The sequence below is a fragment of the Poecile atricapillus genome, chromosome 19 (assembly GCF_030490865.1).
Source record: "Poecile atricapillus isolate bPoeAtr1 chromosome 19, bPoeAtr1.hap1, whole genome shotgun sequence".
Classification (NCBI taxonomy): Eukaryota; Metazoa; Chordata; class Aves; order Passeriformes; family Paridae; genus Poecile; species Poecile atricapillus.
Window position 1 is genome coordinate 7,192,696 of NC_081267.1, and position 23,780 is coordinate 7,216,475.

At 49.8% G+C, this 23,780-nt stretch overlaps 1 pseudogene; it reads right to left on the bottom strand.

The window, feature by feature from the left end:
* The window catches only part of LOC131586340 (zinc finger protein 850-like), a 268,528-nt pseudogene that overhangs the window by 154,555 nt on the left and 90,193 nt on the right, over nucleotides 1-23,780 (bottom strand).

Here is a 23,780-nt window from a genome sequence, read left to right on the forward strand (position 1 = left end):
TCATCATGGCAACAGGGCCAGATCCTAGCAGAGCTCCAGGCACAGGGCTGAAGGAAGTGCTCTGAGAAAAGGAAAATTGGGTGGCACAGAGCAGCAGGAGGAGGGCTGGGAGAAGGGACTTGGTCATTATTCAGCAAAGTCTCTCCTGACTTGTCACTGTCTCCTCCTTCAACAGAACTCCATGGCCAGAGTGAAGAAATGTCCAACAGCAGCTCCATCAGCCACTTCCTCCTGCTGGCATTGGCAGACACGCGGCAGCTGCAGCTCCTGCACTTCTGCCTCTTCCTGGGCATCTCCCTGGCTGCCCTCCTGGGCAACGGCCTCATCATCAGCGCCGTAGCCTGCAGCCACCACCTGCACAGCCCCATGTTCTTCTTCCTGCTCAACCTGGCCCTCACTGACCTGGGCTTCATCTGCACCACTGTGCCCAAAGCCATGCACAATTCCCTCTGGGGCACCAGAGACATCTCCTATGCAGGATGTGCTGCACAGGTTTTTCTGATTTTCTTCTTCTTTGGATCAGAGCTTGCCCTGCTGTGCATCATGTGTTACGACCGCTACGTGTCCATCTGCAAACCCCTGCACTACGAGACCCTCCTGGGCAGCAGAGCTTGTGCCCACATGGCAGCAGCTGCCTGGGCCAGTGCCTTTCTGTATTCACTGCTGCACACAGCCAATACATTTTCCCTGCCCCTGTGCCATGGCAATGCCCTGGGGCAGTTCTTCTGTGAAGTGCCACACATCCTCAAGCTCTCCTGCTCTCACTCAAACCTCAGGAAACTGGGGCTTCTCATAGTTTGTGCTTTTCTGTTATTTGGCTGTTTTGTGTTCATTGTTTTCTCCTATGTGCAGATCTTCAGGGCCGTGATGAGGATCCCCTCTGAACAGGGACGGCACAAAGCCTTTTCCACCTGCCTCCCTCACCTGGCTGTGGTCTCCCTGTTTTTCAGCGCTGCCATATTTGCCTACCTTAAGCCCCCCTCCATCTCCTCCCCTTCTCTGGATGTGTCAGTGTCTGTTCTGTACTCGGTGGTTCCTCCAGTCCTGAACCCCCTCATCTACAGCCTGAGGAACCAGGAGCTCAGGGATTCCCTGAGGAAAATGATGACTAGATACTTTTCAGAAGCAAAAAAGTGTTCGTTTATTGCTTCATAGTTTTCAGAATGGAACTCATGACTGGCCCATTCCCAGTCTTTGGTGGTGGCAATGCATTCTTGCCATAATGTTGTGCTCAATTAAATGGCTTTATTCATCCCTCATCTAATTCCCTGTCTGCCTCGAGTTTTATCCAGAAGTTCTGTAAACCAGGATTTCTACTATTGCTTTATTTGAACAAAATAAACTGCCTTGCACTGCCTTGTTTATCAGGGATCCCAACTCAGACCTGCATGAAGTTAGAGGGGAGAAAGGGAAAAGTCCCAGCCCAGCAGCACTTCCAGGAAGCAGCAGCGTTTGGTCCTTTCAGAGCCGCTCTTCCCAGCTCCACACTCCCCTTCTCAACCCTTCTGTGGGTGCCAGGCTAGAGTGCTCTGGCAGCTTGGTCACTGTCCTGCTGTGTGTCCGTGCTGTGCCCACAGGCAGGGACAGGCCATGGGCACTGACGGGACACAGCTGGGTTCCAGCAGCAGTTCCAGCAGCAAAGGACATCTCCTGAGGGGAGGGCAGGAAGGCTTTGCTCTCCTCCAGAGCTGCTGTCAGGAATGTGCTCCAGGAATGGGTTGGCAAAGCAAACCTCAGTGTGCAGCAGTGTCCTGGTGCAGCAAGAGCTCCTGGGATGGACCTGAGGGAGCAGCTACACAGGGCCTGGGCTCTGTCTGTGTTCCGGGGACAGACTGGGAAGGTGCCCCAGGGCAATTGTGCCCCAGCAGCCCGTGCAACCACCATTGCCAGCATTGGCCTCTGCCCTCACCTGCAGGAGGTTGTTTGTCCCTGCATGGAGGGACACCAAGTGACCAGGCCAGCAGTCCATGTTTGCTCTGTACTCAGGAGACTTCAGCAGTGCATCGTGTGTGTGTGGGGAGATGAACGCCAGTGAGCACCAACACCATCAGCAGCACTCGGGCTGGCACAATTCCAGTGGCACAAACAGTGCCTTGAGGCCACTTCACTCAGGAGGAATGTCCTCTGGGAAACCACCTGAATACTTTGCTGGGCTGTGCTGAGGACTGCATGGAAAGAAACATCCAAGGCAGGGAGGCTGCAGGGAAAATGCTCAGCACAGCCATGGATGGCACAGAGAGACATTGGAGTGCTGGGTCTGTGGGGAGAAATCCCAGCTGCCTTCTCCTTCTGAACCACCCCAAGGACCTGGACACGGCTGTGCTGTGTTCTGGGCACTGACCTGGAACTGAGGGATGTGCAAAAGGCCTTTGGTGTCAGGGATGTGGAGAAGGCTGGGTAGTGTCTCTGTGTGACCTCTCTCAAACCCCTTGGAAAGGCCAGAGCCATCCCAGAGGGTCCTGGGCACTTGGGAAAGGCAGACCTGGAAGCAGTGTGGAGACAGGGCAGGGAGGGGGACTGGGAGTGTTACAGACTGGTCAGGCACAGCAGGGAATGTGGCAAATCCTCCTGCAGCCATTGCAGGCCCTGGCAGGACAAGGCAGGGACGGCAGAACCCCTGTGGGAGGGAAAAGAAGGGGATGTTGTGTACCCAGACTTGAGCAGGGCCTGTGACAGGATCTGCTGTGGTCTCCTCAGAGCCTGAGTAGAGAGAACTGGGCTGAAGGGGTGGAACCTGGGGTGGGTGGGAATTTGGCTGAACAGTGAGGGTCAAATGCCACCCGTGGTACAGAGTCCTCTTGGCAGCCACTCCCCGGTGACATTGCTCAGTGACCAGCCCTTGACTGCTGTGGCACATTCATATATTCCCTGTATCATGGGACAAAATGCACTTCCAGATCCTTTGCGGGCAATGCCAAAGTGCTAGGAGCTGTTGAGCAGCCTCACCTGGTTAATGCTGCCTGCTGGAGAAAAGCTGAGCAAAACAACACTGGTGGGATAAATGTGTGCAGCCATTGGGGCCCAGCAAGCCTCTCTGTCCCTCTCTCTCTGTGATGTTCAAACTTAAGGGGAAGGGAACACCCAAGTTTTGCAGGTGCTTGTGGCTGAAAGAAATGAAAAATCTGAGAGAGTCCATGAAGGTCTGCCGGGGTCTTCATTTCTTCACGTGGGAACAGGAATGACACAGCACCAATATGATTATCAGATCATTTCTTTATTCTCCAAACTTGGTTACATTTATACTGTATACAAAGCTATTCATGCACGCATCTCCTCTATAATTAGTTGCATGCTAACTCCACGCTCTGTTCACACGCCCTTATATGCATTCTTATTGGATAATTACATTTGCATATATTGGACCACAACTTGCTCAACTTCCCTATCTCTCATCCTGTTTGGCTCTTACTTTGAGTTCTTTTGCTGATCACAACTGTTCCTTCCCTGTCTGATAACCTTGCCCCCATTCTTAACTGTTTCCTTTTATGGTCAAATTTGTTCTAACGCAGCCCAGACTTCTACATCTCCCTCTCTATTCTTTGAAATTTGAGTAACTAAATTGTGCAATGTTTGTTGAAGGCCTTGTAACAAGAAATGAAGAATCAACATAAAACTTAAAAATACAGTCAGTAACATTATTACTCCCTTAACTAGGGTCTGCCACCAACCCCCTAGACCCAAACTAGCAAGCCAGTCTGAAAAGGGGTCATGTTCTTCTGTGATATGTTTCATAATTTCATGCAATTGTGCCAGTTGTTTATGAATATTTTGGGAGTGGTCAGATAAGTTAAAACAGCACATTCCTTCAAAATCCTCACACCTGTGTCCGTGTGCTAATAACAAAAAAATCTATAGCTGCATGATTTTGCAAGGTGGCATGCCTGATACTATCAACATCAGTTAGTAGTTCACTCAACATTTTCAAAGTCAAATTAAACTGTTTTTCTCCCCAACAGGCAAGATGAGCTATGTTTTTCACATTTATGGCAGCCATTCCCCCAGTGAAAGGAAAGATGTTGCAATGACAGTCACCAATGATGGCAATTGCACATTATCATTACAAGTCTCATCAAAATTCTGAACGGATTGACATGATTTTTGATGATGACTTTGACTGGCATTCAATAAATCTCTCATGTGATGGGCAAATACTGTTGACCAAGATAGCATGGTCCACCAACAGGTCATCTTGGAAGAGCAGGCCATGCTCTATTCCCACAAATCAAAAATATTCCCAGTGGGAGTTCCCACCCTCCTGAAGTATTTACTGTCAGAACCCTGTTTTTAATCTGTTCTATGAAGATTGCCCTGTAACATTTTAATAATCTTCAAATTATGTTTTTTCCCCTTGTTTCTGAAACCAGCTAAACCAGGGATCTCCAAACCAAACTACTCCTGTACCATTAACTGGTGTCAACGGTGGGGTCATACTGTCTCAACTAGGCAGAACAGCAACATTAACATCCAAGGTTGGGAAAACACTGGCTAACAAATCCAATTCTTGAAATGCGATAGGATACGATCAGTTCAAATTTTCAATTACTGTTTTCTGCCGGGGTGCATTAGGCATAGACAGGCAAGTGTACTGTCCTTTTGGACTTAGACAGTCACTATTTGTGCCACTTGTTAAATTTACTATCTTAGGGTCCCACCAACCAAAAAAGTCTGTTTCGTTCTCCTGAAGGGGAATGCCAATTAAGCAAGTTCAAAAAGGGTCACTGGCCTGGTGTAAACTGAGACAAAATTCTGAATACCAGATGCATTAGCCCAGGTTACCCAAACATTTGTTTGTGGTTTGTCAAGAAACACCCCCTCTCCATACATTGACAAACCCCCAAAAATCAACATTAACATCGCCATGGCCATGCATGTCACCATTGTCTTTCTGAGTTATCCCATTCACTACTACGAACTTGCCAACTTTGGGGAATTCCAACACCCAGTCCACACTTTGTGTTCACTACCTTATTGCCTTGTCTAATACGTAATAATGCTAAGTGTTTAAGAAGCTCAAAGCTAATATCTGCTAATACTGTCTGCCCAAAATCTTCAATCAGTTCCAATGCATTCAAAAACTGTTGCTGTTCACACAGTACTCTGCACCCCTTGGAACATTCACTCCAGGCAACTGATCAAATGGTGTACCAACAAAATCAATCAACCACTGTGCTCTAGACTAGGAAATAACCCGTGTGATACATGGCTGACACTTATACACCTCCTCTATTTCACGTGCCTGAGTGACCCTCCAACTCTCTTGTTTACACCAGAAGCAATACATCAATAGCCAGGGTCAACAGTCCAGCCCGTGTTCTCCACAAACACATTCAAGAGCCTCTAATTGTCTCTTGTCAACTGATTTCATGTGAAGAGCTGCGTAAAACACAGCAAGATCTGGCAAAAAACGGTGTCCTTATTGTCAGGGTGACAATAAGGTGAGCCCCATTGTTCAGGGGTGAAATCAGTAGCCCAGCTGAGGTGCCTGTATACCAATGCACCCAGCATAGGAAAAAATCAGGAGGAGCTGGAGCCATGGTGCAACAGCAAAGCTATGATGTAGTTGCCATCATGGAAACATGGTGGGATGTCTCACATAACTGGAGCACTGCACTGAATGTCTACAAGCTCTTCAAAAGAGACAGGAAAGGGAGAAGAGGTGGAGGGGTGGCCCTTTATGTTAGGGAGGCTTTTGACACCACAGGTATTGAAACTAGTGACAACAAAGTTGAATGTCTATGGGTAAGAATTAAGAAGAAGGCCCACACAGCTGACATTATCCTCCTGGGAGTCTGTTATCGTCCACCCAACCAGGAAGAAGAGGTGGACAATTCATTCTATAAGTAGCTGGAGAATGTCTCAGGATCACCAACCCTTGTTCTTATAGGCGACTTCAACCTGCCAGATATCTGCTGGGAACTTAATACAGCAGAAAAGAGGCAGTCCAGGAACTTTTTAGAGTGCACAGAGGACAATTTTTTGTTGCAGCTGGTGGGTGAGCCAAATAGAGGAGGGGCTATGTTAGATCTGTTGTTTGCAAATAGAGATGGGCTGGTGGGCGACGTGGTGGTTGGAGGCCACTTGGGGCACAGTGATCATGAAATTATAGAATTCTCAATACTTAGTGAAATCAGGAGGAACAAAAATAAGACTTTTACACTGGACTTCTGGAAAGCAGACTTCGGCCTGTTTAGGAAACTTATTCAGAGGGTTCCTTGGGAAGTAGCCCTTAAAAACAAAGGAGTCCAGGAAAGGTGGATTATTGGAAAACCATTCAGACTATTTGTTGGAGTCAGAGGCACAGAGATTGTGCCCTTATCTCTGATACCTGGCTCTGACATCCAAGAAAACACTGAATTTCATATAACATCCTGAAAACAACTGTTACATAGAAAAGCTAGAAGTGTAAATGTGTAAATTAGCAAGTTCTCTTATGTCACTGGGTGAAAAAGATAAAGTTTGGAGTTTAAACTAGTTTAGAGAACAGAAGACAAGATGGAGGATTTAGGGTGTTGTCTCTTGTCCTTCTTTCTTCTTCATCTTCTTCTAGAGGTTTTTGGGTAGTAGTAGGTGATTGGATAAAGAATGCTGCAGTGCAGCACACAGGTGTTGGGTAATTGGGTCACTAAGAAACATAATTTCCTTGGCATTTGTTAACTGGGTAAATGGACGTATAAAAAACCTTGAAGAAGATCTTTGTTAGTCATTTTGCACCTTTCTATCTTAGTGCACGTAGCTCCTTGTACCCTGTATACATGTAATGTAGATAAAAGAAGAATAAACAACCAAGTCCAAACAAGAGAAAACTGCCTCCCTCTCGTCAGTCTCAGTCCAAGGGGGAAAACGAACCCAACCACAAATGTCCTATCAAGACAAAGTGGCACCAAAATGTGTGGCACCTTGAATGTGATGGCCCCTTTTGAAAAAACAAAACAAAAAAAAAAAAACAAAAAAGAAGACAGTGGAAAGCTGGGAAAACTCCACGGAAAGGAGAAAAGTAAGATCTCGGTAATCCTGGTGCTGGTGAGAGCAGATAAGCCAGAGCCAGACTGGTGGAATGGATCACGGATAGAGGAGCTGAGAGAAAAGCTGACCATACGGTCAGGTAAGACATCAAAAGGGAAACCTGAGAGGGAGGTTTTGGCTATCTTGGAAACTATGGTCAAGGAGAACCTGATCTCTGTATCCACAGATGAGCTTAAAAGCCTTCAATCCTGGATATGGGCAGAATTCCCCAACATGGATCCACAGAAAATTTTTACCCCAAGCCTGTGGGATAAGATAAACATGAGAATATATAGAAAGGCCACTCTTAGAGACCAGGCAGCAACTAAACTTCTGCCGGCTTCTAGAGTGATTTATTAAGTCATTTTCACTAAATGGGACTCTGAAACCCAGGCAAGGGATGCTATAGACCAGACACAGGAAGGGAGACCCTGATGGATATGCTGGAAAAGGCTGAGTCTGTCTCTGCCCTCTGTAATTCCATGGGGATCGGGACACCTTTAGCTCACAAGACATCACCCAAAGTGTTGGAAATCCTTTCAAAGGATGGAATTATGGCAGTAAAAGCCACACAAGACACAGTATCTCCTACAAACACGGCAGAAGCAAGAGATGGGAGAGGAATGGACAATACGGGCTCAGAAAAAGGACAGGCTTCTCTCAGTCAGCTGCAGAATTCTCAAAATTCTTGCAAGCTGCAGAGTCTGTGTGAGCATCCCTGAATTTTATCTTAGCAAAGGGAGTGTCTAAGCCTCTTGAAAGCCTAGAGAAACAACTATACAGAGACTTGGGAGCAATTCTAAAACCCGTGGATTCGGGACATGTCAATACAAAGTTCAGCATCCCTGGGCTGCTTTCCACAAAGCAGCCGAAAGGAAGAAATCAAGCAACAAGAAGAAAAAGAAAATAATAATAATAAAAAAGATTTTAATTAGGCAATGCAAAAATCAAAAGTATTGTAAATCGCATTGCTGGCTAATCTGCAAATTTGGCTAATCTGCAAATTATTGCAGTCACATTTGAGCTCCAGAGAGAAGCCCCTATTGAATAAAATGCTTTCAAAAATAAATCAAAAAGTTTCTAAATGTTGCATAATAGAACAAATACAGATATTGCATTTCTAATAATATCTGCTGGTTTTGTGTTTATAAATAACATGAAAAATGATGATAGTTATTCATCCCAAGAAATTTAAAAGATTTTTGCTTTGCTTCAGTATTCTCAATACATGAATGTTTTCAAAATGTCTTCTCTATACATCTACTTCTAATGTAGCATTCTAGAATATAAAGTTGTATATAAAATATTATGTATATACATATATAGAACGTGATCACCAAGCATTACTACCGTAATTACTGTCAACTTCTGAAAAATGCATTTTTTAAAAATTGAATTGAAAAAATACATAGTTAACCCTGTGCAGGTTTCTTTCATTCTTTAACCTTTTCCTTCATTTGAACAAGTATATTCTAGATTTAATTCAACACATTTTTAAGTAATCTCAAAGTTAAGCTGAAAGTCATCCAAATAATAGCTAGTTGATTAAATTCTAATTCTTAGGAAATTTGTTTAAAGAAAGAAAGCTAAGGGCAACTCTCTAGTTTAAAGCTGAGGTCCAGGCCAGGCCTTAACTTTACCTGCATGGAGAATTTACCAATAAACCCAGAAGTGCTCTTCATCAAAACAATATTCAGGTCAGACTTGGCAATCAGTGAATTAATATAGCAACTGGATCCTTACAATGAGCTTGGAGAATTGTTATCCGGACATAATTTTCCAATCCGTCACTGATTTATCAGCTGTTGCAGGATCTGGGATGATAGTACATTAAGTACATTGAATAATCTGTACTATAGATTATTTGGATCATTGTAATATCACATTTTATCAATTGTGAATCTACTTAACAAGTTCTGGATTGCTGTAAAAGTGTTCTTTACACCATGTACACATGTACATGTATTTTACTGTGATGGTTTTTCATGTTCATAACAAGAAAACAAATATCTTATTTTCTCCTCTCTGTGACAGCCCCAGTGTTCCCCTCTCTGTGACACCACAGCAGTGACAGCCCCAGTGTTCTCCTCTCTGTTACATCTGTCATGGTTTTAACGCATTAGTTATAAAATCACTGTAAAACTCATTTATTTCTTGCTGTGAGATGTGGATGATGAGAAGGGCAAAAGAAGCTTAAAACTTAAAGGAATGAGTAAGTTTATTAACCAAACTACAAGGTTAAGAAACCAGAAGAAAACTTCCAGAAACCCTTTTTCCCCACCACCCTGCCAGTCCTGTCTTTAATTGACAACATAAAAAAAACCCAAAAACGGGTGGTTAAAACAGTCCTAACTTTGCTATAGTCTTTTCACCAGTCTTTGTCGAGAAAAAGAAGTTCTCTTTTGTCAATCTATGGAGTTTTTCACCAGAAAATAATTTTCTCGTGGCTTCCTATTGCTCTGATGCCAGTTGCCCAGAAAACTCTGCCATCAGTCCTTTCCTCCCATTTCACAGCACTCTGAGGTGTGTTCTTGGGCCATGATTCAAAGGGTGTCATTTGAAGGATGAGACCTGTAAAGGCAAAAGTTCCCTTCATTTGTCTCTGTGACCATCTCTGGAAACAGAAAGTTTTGCTTTGTGTCTTAAGAGCCACAAATCTTCAACAACTCTCACTTCTCCTTTTCTCTTCCAGCATCTCCTAGGATTACAATGACTTCACCATTTACTCAGCTTTACCAATTAATTACTTTTGCTCAGATCTGCACTTTGAAATATTCCATTCCCCCCAAAATACTGTTCCAGGAATGAAAAGAGTTTTTTCAGGACATTATTGTCCCTCTCCATAGCTTGAACAAAAGAAAACTTCAGCTTATTCAGGCATCTCCTTATTGTCTTCCCATCTGAGGGTTAATTCCTTCCCTCGCTTGCTTTGATAGCTGATGCTGTCTCTTTCCATGTTGATCCCTCTCTCTTCCCCTCTCTCTGGAAAAAGGATTAATCTGCAAGTCTCATCTGGCTAGTGAAAGGGTTAAACTCTTGACCAGGCCTTGATCTCTGCCGAGGCAGCGGCTGGAGCTGTTTGCCATGGAAGATTTTTGGTAGCTGCTCTGGAGGAGTGTGGCCACTGTCTCAGCACGCCGCAGCTCAAGAGCTTTCCCTCCCCTTCCTCGGCAGTCTCTGCTGAAAGCCAGCAGCATCAGAAACTGAAGCCCAGCCAGGCAGCCCGGCAGCCCCGCTGCACAAGGCTCAGTGAGCCCTGCGAGGGCTTCAGCCCCTCTGGGAAGGGGCTCCTGTCACTTCACAGTCTCCATCCCCCGCCAGGAACCGCAGAACTCCGGCCAGCCCTGCTCCCCACCACAGCCTTGTCTGGTCTGGAGCGGCAGAGGCTGAACCGGAGCCCTGTTACCTCTTCAGAAGCCAGAAACCAAAGAGAAAAAGAAATTCCCAGGCTTAAGTTTTAAAGGGTGGTTTTCAGAGGTTGGTGTCACTTTTCAATGGGCAAAACTACTGTCAATTCTCAGAAATGGCCAGGTATTGGCCAGGACAAAAAACTCCCATCACCCTCCAGCAACCTTAACTTCCTTAGCTGTTTCTCATTTTTTCTTAAATATCGATCTATCACACACCACAGCAGTGACAGCCCCAGTGTTCTGAGACACCTCGGGATGCTCAGAATGCCGGTGTGGGGTCAGGGGTGTGTCAGGCCTTTGTGTGTGGCAGGACAGAGCCCCACCCCCAGCCCTGGCAGAGCTGTCAATCACACAGCAGGGGTTGTGTTACTCCAGCTCTGATTGGCCAAGCTGTCAATCAATCACACACTGGGAGCTGCTGCCTACCCAGACTCTGATTGGGCCAGGAACTGGAAATCCCACCCAAGGGGTGGGACCTTGAAGGCCCAGGGGTTTAAAAGATGGAGCCCGAGGTCAGCCCATGGTGTGGCTCCTGTATTCTCCTGGGGTCCCTCTGTTAGCAACACTGGAACCCGAGCAGTTGGTGCCTATATGTGTGTCTTTCTATAGATCTTCTGTCTTTCTGTTCTTCTCTATTTCTTCTCCTTCTAATCCTACTTACCTGGAACATTTTTGGGTAACTTAACATCATAAGGATTAAAGGCTTTTAGGTTAAATGGGCTCAGCTAACAAAGTTATAGCTATGATAAAAAGATTTTTGTTGAATTAGATGTTGTATTAAACCCTTTGCCAAAGTTCCTTGATTGTCTATATTTTGCCAGTACAATTTTGTGTCATTTTGACCTCTTAGCTTAGTTGGTCAGGGCATGGTGCCAGAATCACTGAGGTTGTGAATTCAATCATTGTATGGGCCATTCACTTAAGAGCTGGACTTGATGATCCTTGTGGGTCCCTTCCTACCAAGAATATTCTTTGCATCTGTCCACAATGAGAATATCTGGTTGGTGTTATCTTGAAAACTTCAAGTTATGCAGGTTTGGAGAAGAGGAAGTCAGGAGAAGAGAGAGAGGGACAGAGATCCACAGTCAGCCTTGGATCCAGCGCCATCTCAGCTGCTGTGAGCTCCAGGGCCGTGGCACATGTCAGTGTCACACCCGTGTCACAGCCTCACCTGCTCTGCTCCCTCTCCCAGCTGGGGTTTTTGGGGTGCCAGGGGCTTGGCAGCCACTTTGGGGCTGGAGCAGAGGCTGCAGTGGCTGGGCTGGGGCAGTGACTGCCCCACCTAGGCAGAACTTGCTCTGCCTCCAAACACACCCTGGAGATGTCTGGGGCTGTTCATCATTTCTCTGCTCTCCAGCACCGAGGCAACGCACTCTGGCTACAGCTCTGAGCTCATGCCCATGGCAACCAGCCCTGGCAATGGGGCTCCATGGAGCTGCTCTCAGGAACACCCCAAGAGCTGGGGAGTGCCCCAAAACCAACTCAGAAATGTGAGATACCCCAAATCTCTTCAGGAATGTGGAATATCCAAAACCTCACTCAGTAATGGACACACCCTCCCTTCATCATCCCCAAAATTTGGCTGTCTCATTGCAGACCCCACCCCACATCCCCAGTCCCAGTCCCAACCCATCCCATCCCTGCTGGACATCAAGACCCCCTTCCCAAGCCCGATTTCCCCCATTTCACACCTCCCAAACTCCATCACATCCACCCTGCCCCACCCAATGCCCATCTCACCCCTCCTGATTTACATCCCACTTCACCCAATCCCCTTCCAACCCCATTCCACCTGATGCCTTCAGAAGGCTGACCTAGAACAGAGGCTGGACAGAGTTAAGAATAAAGTTTATTAAATGGACTTAAAGGATACACCTTGGGCAGTACAAGAGCCTGGCCAGGGCTACACCCAAAATGGAGCAAAAAATAGTAAAAAAAACCAAACAATAAAACAACTCATCACAATTTCTCACATTTTTAGAAGTTTAGGTCCATCTGCAGATTGGGGTTCATTGTCCAATTACAGCTTCAGTTGACAAAGTCCTGTCCTTCTTGTTTTCTCTCTTCAGTCCACCCTTGTTTAAACTTTTGGGCCTGAAACTTGTGATAATTGTCCTTGGTATCAAGCTAGAAAAGGAATTGTTTTGTCTACCTACTCTGTGAAGAGAGCTCACAAACACTTAACAGGAAGTTCAAAAATAAAAACCTAGGCAGCACAGAATATGAAAGATATGAAAGCTAAAACTTGAGGTATCACACCCTGAGGGGCTGTGGAATCCAATCGTTTTGAGTGGGACTGTGCAGTTTTCAGTGGCATTGAGTGGTTTTGAGATGACAGATCAAACTCTCATTGCTTTGAGTGCCAAAAAATGGAGAAAACTCCACCAAATAGCTCCACAACCCCTAAGTATTTCCCTGAATACCAGATTACCTTGAAGCACTAGTAAAATGTGAGGCTCTAGATGCCTTTGATGAATTTGTAGACTTTTACCCCAATTTTGTCTGTTTTAAAGGGATGAAGATGAATCAAAAGATAATCGGAACAAAAGAAAATGACAACCAACCCAGTGTCCTCAAAACGCAGATCACTGGGAACGTGGGTCATCAGGGCTCTGCCCAATGTGGGGCCTCTGATGGGAGATGGAGCTGGAGCAGTGCACAAAGCTCTTCCTGCACTTGGGGCACTCGCAGGGCTTCCCTTACCGGTGCCTCCGTTGGTGTTGGGTCAAGTGAGAGCTCCTGGAGAAGCTCTTCCCACACTGGGGACACTCGTAGGGCCTCTCCCCAGTGTGGATGCGCCGGTGCCTGATGAGGTTGGAGTTGTGCTTGAAGCCCTTCCTGCAGTCAGGGCAGCGGAAGGGCCTCTCATCCATGTGAATCCGCTGGTGTGTGAGGAGATGGAAGCTGGTCTGAAACCTCTTCCCACACTCGGGACACTCGTAGGGCCTCTCCCCAGTGTGGATCATCTGGTGGATGATCAGTTTGGACCTCCGGCTGAAGCTCTTCCCACATTCCCCACACTCATAGGGACGTTCCCCAGTGTGGGTCCTCTGGTGTCTGGTCAAGTTAGAGCTGTTTCTGAAGCTCTTCCCACATTCCCCACACTCATAGGGCCTCTCCCCAGTGTGGATGCGCCGGTGGATGATGAGGGTGGAGTTGTACTTGAAGCCCTCCCCACAGTGAGGGCAGCGGAAGGGCCTCTCATCCGTGTGAATCCGCTGGTGCAGGAGGAGATTGGAGCTCCTGTGAAACCTCTTCCCACACTCAGGACACTCGTAGGGCCTCTCCCCAGTGTGGATGCGCCGGTGGACGATGAGTTCGGAGCTGCAGCTGAAGCCCTTCCCACATTCCCCACACTTGTAGGCCCATTCCCCAGTGTGGATCATCCGGTGGCAGATCAGGCTGTTGCTCTGGCTGAAGCTCTTCCCACACTCCAAGCACTTGTAGGGCTTCTCCCCATCCTGAAGCTGCTCATGGACCACCAGCTCAGAGCCTTGGCTGGATCTCCGGCCGCCTTCCCGGCACAGGGTGGGTCTTTCCTCCTCAGAGCACCCCGGGATGGGTTTGGAGCCCCTCCTCCTGCGGGATCTCTGGGGATTTTCCTCCCTGTTGGATTCCTGCACTGTGGAGCTGCTCAAAACGGCCTCTTCCATGAGGTTCTGCTGTGGGGATTTTTCCTCCCTGGTCTCCATCCTCAGCTCCTTGTCTGGGGGAGGAAGGACAAGGAGAGGATGGGATTTGCCTCCGTGCCAGAGGGAAGGGGAAAGAGATCCCCCCAGTGCGTCCCCGGCAGGACGGCGTCGGCAGCGGGGTTGTCCTGCAGCCGGGGGCCAGGCTGGGCTGGGAGATGGAGCAGGAGAGAGGGGGAAAGGGGCACTGACTTCCTCCTCACCTGCCTGGGTGTTCTGGGGCATCTTCCTCTTCCTCACAGCCTGCTTCTCCATCCGGCCAAGGTTTGGGAATGAGAGATCCTGGTTTGGCGAAAAATATAATGCATGAGCACATTGGGTTAGGGTGCTCCTCTAGCCCAAATCCATCTCTAGAAGTTACCGGGTATCTGGGGTCCATAAAAACCTCCCAAACGCCAAGATTCACCCCTGAAAATGCCTCCCAGGAGTTTCCCATCTCTGTTCTCTCCCCTTTGCAGTTCAGGGATTCCCCCCTGTCCCAGCTGCGGGGGGTCACACTTGCACTGGGGTTCCTCTGTCTACTCAGTCCCTGCCTACCCCAGGTTGCTGGGAGTGCCAGAAATCCAAAAAGTTCCCCCCGTTTCCATCTCCTCATTTAGGGATGATGGGGCTTTTTGGATTCCTATGGTCCCTTCTCCCCTTACTCTCTGCTTTGGGTTGCAGAAGGTCCAAGGAGTCCCCCCTGCCCCTCTCCAGGCTATTGAGGGTCCCGTGAATTGTGGTGCCCCCCCTCTCTGGGCTCCCCACTTTGGGGTCCTGGGGGACACAGGGCTCTGCTCCTCCAGGCAGCCTCTGACAGCAGCCACTACCAGGACCCCCCAATGTCCCCCCAGGGGGCATTTTCCAGTCAGCTTTAGAGTTCTTCATTCTCCAAACATTCCCCCAGAAAAACCCAACCCAGGTACCCCCCAGGATATCTGGGTCAAGCTCCCCCTCCCTGGTCATTGCTGGGATGGGGGGTGATGATCCCACGGGTGGGATCCCATAGGTGAGGGGCTGTGAATTCAGGAGTGCTCGACCTCGTGTTTCCTCCTCCTTTCCATGATCCTCCTTTGTCCCTCCTCTTCTTCTTCCTCTGGCTTCTCCTCTTCCTCCTCCCTAACACCAGCTTCTTCTCCTACTTCCATTCCTTCTCACTCTCCTTCTTCATCCCTCCTCTTCCATCCCTCCTCCTCCTCCCCCAGGAGCAGTGACACCCTCAGTGCCCCGTTCCCAAACCCCTCACAGCCCACGGCAGGAGCGGGGATGGAGCCGGGACAGGTCAGGATGGGCAGCGCGGGGCTCTCCGCTGCTCCCACCCGCTGGGGACGGGGGGAACCCGGCCCGGGGAAAAGGAGAGGGAAACTGGGAAAATTGGGGGCTGCAGATCCAACCTGGGGCTGGCTGGGGACCCTAGCTGGGGACTGCCAGCCCTTGGGGCTCCTCTGGGGAGATGTGGGAGGGGGGAACACAGAGAGGGCTGGGGGATCCCAGGAGTGGCAGCACTGGCAGGGACTGGTTTGTACTGGGATCATCCTGGCAGTGGCTGAGATTGCACTGGCTGTGTACTGACATCATACTGGGATCATACTGGGATGATACTGGCAGTGAGCAGGAGCCTCCAGGGGGCAACTGAGACCAGGTTGTGAGGAACTGGGAATATGCCCTGCGCTCCCCAGAACCTTGAGATCGCCCCCCATATGTCCCATAAGTCTCCCCCAAACCCTCCAGGATCCCCGAGTGCCCCCTCAGCGCCCGTTCGAGGCCCCCCAAAGCGTCCCTGGATCCCTGAATGCTCCCGACCCCACAGATTCCCCTTCCAGCCACTCCTGGGAATTCATCTCCCATTATCCCACAACACAGTTCCGCGCCCAAACCTCCTGCCGTGCCCTGCGCCCTAAAGAGCCCGGTTAGAGCTCCCCAGGTTCCCCCCAAGTGCTCCCGAGCCGTATACATTCGCCCCCAGGACCTGCAGACACGGCTCGGACGCAAAAGTTTTCTCCAAGCACTTCCCCACACCGCCAAACGCGCCTTCCGAGCCACTTCCGGGACTACAGCTCCCATCATGCTCCGCGGCGCCCATAGAGCGCTATTCCAGCCGGGACTCCATCTCCCGTCATGCCCCGCGCCTCACCGGAACCCATTGGAGCTGCGCCTACAACTCCCGTGATGCTCCGCGGCCCCATTAAACCGTATTATACCGGCGCCTACAACTCCCATCATCCCCCGCGCCCCATAGATTCCCTGTTACAGGCCCCCAAGTGCCCGCCCGGACCCCGAAGGGCCCCCGGATTCCCCTCCCTGACCTCCAAGTGCCCCCCTGGACCCCCAAGTGCTCCCCCGGACCCCGAATTGTCCCACAGAATCCCTAAGTGCCCCTCCAAGTGCCCACCCGGCTCCCCCAAGTGTCCTCCAGTCCCCCAAGTTCTCTCTAAATTCCCTCCCCAGACCCAAAACTGCCCCAAATGTTCCCCAGAAAAGTCCCCATGGACCCCAAAGTGGTCCCTTTTACCCTGTCTCAGAAAATTATAAAAAAATATGCTCAAAGGACTAAAAATAGGAGTAATTAGCAAAAAGAGGGAGAAATAGTGATCAATTAATTAATGAAGGGAATTGTGGTACTTAGAACCAAAGTTCGATAAGGTTTTTAGTTGATAAAAATGGATCAATTCTTTTAAATAAATATAAAAATTAGGTTATAAAAATACAGAATAATATTATTGTAAAAATTAAAAATTTATTTTTAATAATTTATTATATTTTAATGATAAAGAAAAGTTGATAAATGTTTTCAATATTTTGGGATGTCAGTCCCAGGTGGGCAATGTCAGACATGCTGAGGCTAAGGGTGAGGAGCAGGTTGTCCAAACAGGGGTAGCCCGCAAGGGGCTCATTCTTCTCTGTGACCAGACCTCCCAAGGAGACATTCAGCATCAAGATCACTTGGGGAATGCTTCTGTCACCTCTTCTCACAACTAGAAAATAAAAAAAATACGGCCTTGATTTAAATGAAAAAAAATGTGGTGCATTTTCAAATCTTCCTCCTTAACAGAATTCCAAACTGACTCCAAGCAGCTGCACAAGCCTTGGACTTGAAGACAATGGAAGGAAGAGAAAGAGCCCCCGAGGCTTTCTGTATTTTAATGAACCCCAGGCTGGATTTGGGGCTGAGTCCAGGACCCTCAGGCACTGAGAGAAGGTTGAAGCAGCTGCTCAAGGAGTCAGAAGCAAAACTCCAAGTCCCTTGGAGCATCCCTGGGCCCCACTGACTGCCGGCTCCTGCCACACTCAGCCATGGCATGGTCCAGTCTCACGCTGGGACACCTCCTGCACCAAAATTCTACCCTGGCAGGGACTTTTCTTTCTCCTCCCCTCCAGGCTGAACCTGCCAAGCTGCACTTTGGGGAGGTTTCCTTCTCTTGCCACTGCCCAGGAAAGCTGTGTTTCCTGCTGTTCACAAACAGAGAAGGGCTGCTGGGGGATGTGGTGGTTGGAGGCTGCCTGGGGTACAGTGACCATGAAATCATCGAGTTTTGAAATATTCTGTGAAAGAAGGAGGGGCATCAACCAAACTCCTACACTGGACTTAGGAAGGGCAGACTTCAGCTGATTAAGGATGCAGATTTGGGGAGTACCAAATCAGGTACTGAGTTTTTTAAGGGCAACAGCCTTTTAAATCAAAGCATTCTGGGAAGGATGGACACACTTCAAGAAAGAAATCTTGAAGGAGCAGGAACAGCCTGAACTTCTCTGATGAAAAATGAGCTAGTGAGGAAAATGATTGGCCTGAGTGGGCAGGGAGCTTTTGGAGGAACTCAAGGAAAATATGAGGATGAATCACCTTTGGGCAGAGGGGCAGGGAACTCAGGAAATGTTTAAGGATGTCATTAGGTCATGCAGAAAGAAAAGTAGAGAGGTGAAAGCTCAATTAGAACTTAACCTGGATCCCTCTATGAAGGATAATAAAAATGTTTTTAGAAATACATTAATGGCAAAAGGAAGGCTATGGACAACCTCCATTCCTTAGAGGGGATATGGTTACCAAAGATGAGGAAAAGGCTGAGGTACTCAACACGTTCTTTGCCTCAATATTTAATAAAACATAAACATAAAATTTTAAATATTTAATAAACATTAAATAAATAAAACCACCTTTTCAACATCAAGACAGGTTTTCCTCAGGACAAGTGTTCTCCTGAGCTGGTAGATGGGGACAGGGAGCAGAAGAGCCCCCTGTAATCCAGGAGGAAGCAGTCAGAGACCTGCTGAGCCACTCAGATGCTCACAGGTGGATGGGATGGGATAGGATCCATGCTAGGGGGATGAGGGAGCTGGTGGATGAGCTCCCCAAGCTGCTCTCCATCATTTCTCCTCATCAGTCCTGGCTCACTGGGGAGGTCCCAGAGGACTGGAGGTGCCAGTGTGAGCCCATCCCCAAGAAGGGCTGGCAGGAGGCTCTGGGGAACTGCAGGCCTGTCAGCCTGAGCTCGGTGCCTGGTGAGGTTTTGGAACAGATCCCCTTGAGTGCCATCCCACGGCACCTCCAGGATGGCCCAGGGCTCAGACCCAGCCAGCGTGACTTTAGGAGGGGCAGGTCCTGCCTGACCAACCTGATCTCCTTTTATAACCAGCTGACCCACCTGGTGGGTGTGGGAAAGGCTCTGGATGTGTCGAGCTGGACTTCAGCAAGGCCTTGGACACGGAGAGCCACAGCATTCCCAGGAAAAGCTGCAGCCCACGGCTTGGACAGGAGCACTCTTTGCTGGCTGCAGAACTGGCTGGAGGCCGGGCCCAGAGAGTGGTGGGGATGGTGCTGCATCCAGCTGGTGTCCAGTCCCTGGTGGTGTCCCCAGGGATCTGTGCTGGGCCCAGTCCTGGTTAATATCTTCACTGAGGGTCTGGCTGAGGGGGTCGAGTCCAGCACTCACAAATTGCAGATGACACCAAGCTGGCTGCGAGTGGGGATCTGCTGGAGGGCAGGACAAGGAGACACAGCCTTAAGCTGCACCAGGGCAGGTTTAGGCTGGACAATAGGGAGGAGTTCTTCCCAGAAAGAGTGATTGGGAATTGGAATGGGCTGGCCAGGGGGCAGGTGGCAGAGTTACTGTCCCTCTCCAGTGGTCTGGGGGAGTGACATTAATCTGTGCTTAATAACTGATCTTGCTTTAAACAATTGTTTCAAAATTGATTCCTGTTACACCCTGAATGTCTGTGGTGGTTTTGTATTAGTTGATATTTGGTGAGGAGTGAAGAAGCCACCCATGCAAACCATTTTTCTAGGAGGGGGCTGCTAAGAGCTTCCTCTGTGCTTAGCAAAACCAATAGCTGGCTGGCTCTGAGAACTGACAACCTATGAAACCATTTAGAAGCTGTATCCTCCTGTGTGAAATCCCCATTTTAAAGACAGGCAAGCCCAGGCAAGCTCTCTGTTGTTTCCAGCTGTGAAGAGTTAACTGGGTGCTGGTCAGGCCGGCCCTGCTCCAGCCTGGCCTGCACCGAGCCGGGCTCCGCCAGGCCCCGGGAGCGGCTCTGGGCTGGGCCAGGCCCCTTCACCACGGCCCGCGCGGCCCCAGCGGCTGCCGGGCACAGGGAAGGGAAGCCATCGGCCCGCAGCTGGAATTGAAGGGAGCAGGGGCCTGGGACCAGCCATGTGGGCAGAACAGCCACGACTGTTCTGGCCGGGCCCCCTGAGATCTTGGCACAGCCCCAGCACGGTCTGAAATCCATCACCGTGACTGCTTCGGCCACTGCCCAGCAGAAACCATCATGAGCATCTGCAGGTCTGGGTGAGATATTAACTCTTTCAGTGCACAGATGAGACCTGCAGACCTCGATCCTCCCCTTGGGTGAGAGGAAAGGACAGAGTGGGAGACTAATGCCACAAGTATGGTAGGCTACACCTGTCTTCATATGTCATTGAATTAGAGAAAAACTCTCTCCAGGGAAAATTATGCAACACTTTGCCTCACAATCCATCAACCTTAATTACAATGAGTGGTAGATCTTAATTACAATCTGATTAGAGCAAATCAACATTGTGTGAATGGCAAGAAGAATTTGCTTGTCAACAGATGAATATGTCCCACTCAAGAATGAACAAAATCTGCCTTTACTTGGAAGAAAGTAGACATGGAGCAATGCAGTATTTGGGTTTTATCCAGTGATAAATGGGACAAGAAGCTGTAACAACTCACCTGTTTTACAGAACACAAGTACTGATACAGCCAGTAGTGCACCCACATTGAAGGGATCTTCAGGACATTCCTTTATTTTTTAGCAAGGAATGGGCAGCAAAATGCTGGCATTTATCTGAACTGGAAGCCATGTTCCTCTCCTGTTTCTCCTTGAGCACACTGTTCTCTGCAGACTTCACTGTGCAGCCCATCAATCCTCTCTTGGCCAACAGCTAAATGGCACAACTACCAAAACACAGGTGCCAGCATCATCACCCCAGCATTATTATTTTACCCACTGCTTTGCTGGTGCACAGGAGCACAGAATGGCTTGGCTTGGAAGGGACATTTAAAGGCCATCTAGTCCAGTGCCCTGCAGTGAGCAGGGACACCTTTAGATCAGGTTGCTCAGAGCAGGAGCTTGAATGTCAGCAGGGATGGATGCCCACCTCTCTGGGCAACCTGTGCCAGGGTTTCAAAACCCACAGTGTAAAAAACATTTTTTTGTCTAGTCTGAATCTACTGTCCTTTTAGCTTGATAACATTCCCCCTCAGTCTTGTCACAACAGGCCTTACTAAAAATTCTGTCCCATCTTTTTTACAAGCCCCCTTAAAGTACTGAAAGGGAGCAATCAGGTCTCTGTGGAGCCTTCTCTCTTCCAGGCTGAACACCCCCAGCTATCCCAGCCTGTCTCCAAAGCAGAGGGGCTCCAGCCCTCAGAGCATTTTGTCCCTCCTCTGGACCAGCTCCAACAGGACCATGTCCTTCCTGTGCTGGGCACGCAGAGGTGGATACAGTACTCCAGGTGGGCTCACACCAGAGCAGAGGGGTGGTGGAATCACCTCCTTCAAGCTGCTGGGCACCCTCCTTTGGAGGCACATGGCTGGCTCATGTCCAGCCTCTCACCTTGCAGCAGCCACAAGTCCTTCTCAGCAGGGCTGCTCTCCATCCCTTCATCCCCCAGCCTGTGAGATCAGCTGGGCTGGGACCCTGTCATAGCCCTTGGACAGAGCTGCAGGGCAGGATGAGCTCCCTAGTGAAGAAGGCAGATCCCACTCCCCACACAATTCCACCCTGGCCATGAGGTCACAGCAGCCTGTGGGGTGACAGCAGGCTGAGGTGACAGCAGGCTCTGAGGTCACAGAGGTCCCAGAGCCCCGTGGTTGCACAGCACCACAAGGACCGAGCAGTCAGTCCTTGACCACGACTGTTGTGGCAGCAGCGGCGGCGGCAGCAGCGGTGCTGACATTGGGACAGCGGTGTCAGGACAGTGGTGGCAGCAAGAGCTGCAGGACTGGCAGTGGGCAAGGCACCATGGCCTTTGCTCTGCGCCTCCTCCTCCTGCTCCTCCTGGCAGTGGCCCTGCCTGACAGGGCTGCCCAGGCTGCTCCGTGGCGAGCAGGGCGAGCAGGTGAGCCGGCGGCCTAGGTCCCCTTTCCCGGGACAGCGCTCCCTTCTCCCTGTGAAGCTTTGGGGATGGTTTTCCCCAGGGCTTTAGGGAGGGTTTCCTCTGTGGGAGGGACAGAGGCCTCAGGGGCCCTGGGCTGGTCCTGCTGCCCCTCCAGGGATGTTGCACGGGGCCTGCAAAGAGGGTGGAGAGTGTCCAGAGCCAGCCCAGTGCTTTCCTCAGGCCCCTCTGCAGCTTTGGCCATGTCCATTGACATCTGGCTCCCACAGCCTTACCTGACCCCCTTGCAGTGCCCAGTTCCCTAAGGCAGAAAGGGATCCCAGCACACCATGGAATGGTTCTGATCTGTGCTCCCTTCTAGGTTGGGATCGTGACATGGAGCATCTGAAAGCCCTGGCACATAATGGTTTGAGATCCATGGAGAATGCTGGAGGCAAGTCCTCAATGTCCGTTTTTCCACAGAATTATCAGTGTGAGTGTGGGAAGAGCTCACTCTCATGCCATTTCCCTTAAGAGTCTGAAGGTTGATGGATTCTGGAAACCTTGCCCCTCTCCCTTCTGCAGCCCTGAGTGATCCCACAGCATCGCTGTCAGTGGGAGGAAGGAGCATTTAGCTGTCAATCTTCTGCCCACGTGCAATGCCAGTGTCTCCTTCTGTGTGCTCTGTGCAGCCACAGAGAAGAGCAGAGAGGGAAGGGGCCGGGCCCAGGGCTGTGCCCCGGGGCTGTGCCTTGCACAGTTCCTTTGCCAGCCCCAGGGAGCCTGAGGATCTCCTACAGAGTCATGGGAGCTGCTCTGTCCTGCTTTTCTTTGCAGCCAAGCTTCTTGGTGAAGGTGATCAGGCTTCCCAACCCACACCCAGGACTGAGGCTCTGGAAGATGGTGAGGGTAGGTGAAGGCCTTTCCCCCTGGGAGCGCTGCCAGCTCAGAGCCCAAAGCTCGGCCAGGGCGGCATCGCTGCAGGTGCCAGGACAGAGCTGTGCACGTGTGTCGTTCTAATTGGGAACGGCAGAAAGAACGACACGGACTCTCAAGGGAGTCAGAACAGGAGAGAATCTCTAGTTTATTGTTACAGCCATGTTATATAGACTTGTTCGTCGAAAGTACAGAAAGGAAACTCTTATTGGTTAGTAAAGTGCTACATTACCATCATTGGTCAGTGGGGTTCACCACCCCCTGACTTTCTCCTGCAAGGAAAACACGGGAATCAGACAAACAGCACCTGCAGGTTGTTTTCTGTCTTTGAGGATTGTTTTGAATCCTCCCATGAATTTCCCAGGCTAGCTTCTCAGGCAGGTCTGGCAGGCCATGGGGCCTGCAGCTTGCTCTAAAGCTAGCCTCCACAATTCACCCTTTCGGTTTAGGAAAAAATAAAAAATGTACAGTGTTTGTAACATCCTGCTGGGCCCTTGCAGGAGAGAGAACAAACACGGCACAAGTGGTTTCTTTTACTAGATATTGGAATGGATATTAATTTGGAATTTTGGTTTATGATGATGTTTAAAGATTGTTTTCCTTGCAAGGATTTGACGGTTGAGTCAAATATTTTTAACTCAGTGAACTAATACAAAACATTGTTAGTCTGTTCAAACTGACAGTCTAACTTGTCAATATAGTAGTTTAAAAGAACATTAAAGTGGTCAGGGTGAGCAAATTTGGGTCTCGCAGGGACCGCAGGACTTTGGTGCGGCTCACCCCCTGCAAGGCGGGGGGAACGCGTGCTGGCCGGGGCACTGCTTGAGCCTCGGCACCGTCTCGCGGGGCGGCTCGGGTTCGCAGGAGAACCCGGCAGCACAAGGCTGGCAGAAACCGGCCCGGCGCCTGTAGCACGGTCCGCGCGCGCGCGGGCCGCACTGACAGGCGCGGGGGGGAGCGGAGTTCGCTCCCCGTCCTCCCCGCTGCTTCCCCGCTGGAGCGCGGGGCAGCGGGGGTGTTGTGTAGGTCCCGCGGTTCCGCGCCGACCCTCGCGGCTCGCTCCACGCGGAGCAGCGGCGGGCGTCCGCGCGGGTGCCGCGGTTTCGCGCTGCTTCCCGCGGCACAGAAGAAAGGAGCTCAGAGGGCGCACGTGCGCGAGCGAAAGGGGTGTCTGGGCTCTCCCCCCCCCCTCTTCCCCCGCCG